General features: G+C 39.5%; 1 pseudogene; it reads left to right on the top strand.

Moving 5' to 3' along the window:
- Nucleotides 1–1,233: 1,233 nt before the first annotated feature.
- On the top strand, nt 1,234–2,557 carry LOC112925247 (solute carrier family 41 member 2-like; annotated as a pseudogene).
- Nucleotides 2,558–3,039: the final 482 nt, after the last annotated feature.

Raw genomic sequence — 3,039 nt, 5'->3', positions numbered from 1 at the left:
TGAGGAGGTGACCTTTGAGCATCTGTAAGGGTGAGGTCACTGGAGTCATAGAGGTCACTAGAGTCCACTTGAAACTATGTGGCTCAGAGTCCTAGAGTTGCTCCCAGTTTCCAGATCTTTCCCAGTGGAGCAATCCTGAAGGGAGGAAAAGAAATCATACTCTAAAGATTAGTCTTTCAATCCCCCTGCCCTGAGAGCCAAAGATGCAGGCACATAATTTTTAAAAAAATATTTGGCCCTGTGTTACTGCTCTGTCAAATATCAGATGTTACCAATATTTTATATTGATTCTATTATTTTTTCCAGAGGATTGTCTCATAGTTAGCCAGGTACAGATTCATATAACATAAATTAATCTTGTTGACTATTATATTAAATTCTGGGGAATTGCTGACTATCCTTCAGAAAGCCAAGAATTTTTCTCAGATGAAGTTTTTCCAAACTCAAGCCAGATTTTTCATGGTTCATATGTCAGGCAGTTATGTTCATGGGGCAAGGATCAAACAGTCTACAATGCCTTCAGGCAGGTCAACATTTAGAACTTTGATGCACCTGTGGGGGAGATGGGACATTGACAAGAGTCCATGATGAGGGAAAAGGCACAGTGCCATACAGTCTGAAAACTCAAATTTCTCTTGTTAGTTTCAAAAGGGCTGGCCGGCTCATGTGAGAAGTCCAATGGGCTATAACAACCACGAAGAGTTCAGAAATCTTGTTGATTCAGAGCAAAATGATGCCCTGCAACCTTCTTAGGGATATGGCTTACCTTCGTGGAACAGGTATGTTAAGATACAATGAGCCTAGTCCACAATTATCATTGAAAGTAGAATTATAGGTGACTGTATGACAAAGGGCCAAGCAGGAAAGAGCCTTGGGCTGGAGTCTGAGATACTCGGAGTGAAGCAAATGGCCTTATCATTTCCCATTTATAACATCCACTTGAAACTAGTGACAGTGGAGGGAAAGTCTTAGGTTTGAACCAGGTATCATGTTTGGTGCTTGTAGATCCAATCCCTGCTTCAGCTACTGATGCTTTTTCTTAGTGGAAACACTATTCATTTCTACGCAGTGAAGTCAACTCCTTCATTTAAAACCAATGTTTGTGTAGTTCTGATTCAACTACTATGGTTCCTTGCAAAGCTTGAGACTTGAGGAGTAAATGGTGTGTTGCAATGACAAAATGACTAATGGCAAGAAAAGATCTTATTACTAATACAAGTAGTGACCCAAGTCATGGATGAAGTTTTGCACACTGGCCTTACATTTAACACATTTCAATCTGATAAGTTTTCAAACTTACTGGTGAGAATGTTTCCAGTTGTTTACAGAAAAGTCAGAAAGATAGGAATTTTTTTCTTAAAAAAAAAAGGCATCTGGCAAGCTGGATTATCAACCAGAGCACAGACTGTTAGTAATAGATCAGAACAGCATGTGGGGTATCAGTTTCTCAGAGCAGTCTTCTCGTGGCAAAATTGGTCAAGTACTCTCAAGCCTGCAGCCAAATGTAGAATGGCCATGCCAACTATAACTACTGCCAGGATTATACTGTTGGAAGGAACACTTCCCAAACTACTGCCGTGTTAAAAAGTGAAGGTATTCCCAGTGATAGTGAGGAAGATATCATTGCAGAAAGAAACTAAAATATTATAGAAGGAATCCAGCGCATTATTACATTGTGAATCCTTGTGCTGTTTTTTGCTAACTGGTTTTGGAATACTTGCAATTGATTTGAAGAAGACTAAGAAGTCGCAATGGTGTGAGGTTTGGGGAGATATTGAAAGGGGTGACTATATTTTGCATGGGGGGATGGACATGGATCTTGGGTGCTAGTGGGTGGGTCATAGTAGACAAGGTGTCCATATTCTAATCACCAGAACCATGAATATCTTACCTCATGTAGCAAAAGGGACCATGTGCAGATGTGACTAACTTAAGGATTTTGAGAGAGGAAGATGATCCTGGATTACCTAGGTGGGCCCAATTGAAGTACAATTTTGGATAACTCAGGGTCTGTCCTCTTGCCTCAAGACCTGTTACTACATATTAGTTTGATGCCTTCTTCTTGGTTTTAACCCCTATCTGAATTGTACTGGCTGCCAAACTTGCAGTTCTGAGCTTGGGCTGAGAGCCTCCCTAACAGCTATGGCTAAAAGTGGCTCAACCTTATTATGGAAACAACTGTATCTGACCCAACTTGACCAAGATTGTTGCTTACATATTGTTGTTATACTGTTTTCTTATGTTCTTGGTCGGAATTCAGCAGCCATCCAAGCTAGTGAGATTAGTATTAACTCCATTTACACGGCATGCCAGGAGAATGGCCTGATGAACCCAAAGGTTCATTCTGCTCATTTAGAACGCTTTTGGTCCAGGACTCACTAAGAGGACTGCTGAAGTTCCACTGCTTTTGGTGATTCCTCAACATTTTATTCCTTTAGAATTTCAGTTGATGAAAAGTGGCTACACGGTTCTCACTGTGATCTTCATAGTAATTTATTGATTTGCTACTTTGTTACAGGTATTAATATTAAAACACTGTGGATTTCTGAGTGGATAGTCATGTTATTAGCAAATAAAGACTAGTTTTCTTCTTTCTATCTAGTTTATATTCATTTTGTAACTTTTATTTGTCTTATTGAACTAGCTGTACAATATGAATAGAAAGGGAATATAAAGGAAGGGAGAAGAAATGTTGGGAAATATCAGGAAGGGAGACAGAACATAAAGACTCCTAACTCGGGGAAACGAACTAGGGGTGGTGGAAGGGGGGAGGAGGGCGGGTGTTGGAGGGGAATGGGTGACGGGCACTGAGGTGGACACTTGACGGGATGAGCACTGGGTGTTTTTCTGTATGTTGGTAAATTGAACACCAATAAAAATTAATTAAAAAAAAAAAGAAACTCTGAAAGAGAACATCTTTGACTTTTCTTCTATTTCGTAGAGTAAATAAAAGCAATAGAAGAGATCTACAGCTAATATCATGTACCATGTACATTACACATCATTTCTATTTTTTAAAGATTTAGTTATTAGAGAAAG

The sequence above is a fragment of the Vulpes vulpes genome, chromosome 13 (assembly GCF_048418805.1).
Source record: "Vulpes vulpes isolate BD-2025 chromosome 13, VulVul3, whole genome shotgun sequence".
Taxonomy (NCBI): domain Eukaryota; kingdom Metazoa; phylum Chordata; class Mammalia; order Carnivora; family Canidae; genus Vulpes; species Vulpes vulpes.
The sequence above is the reverse complement of the archived record's forward strand: the minus strand, read 5'-3'. Positions and strand labels throughout refer to the sequence as shown.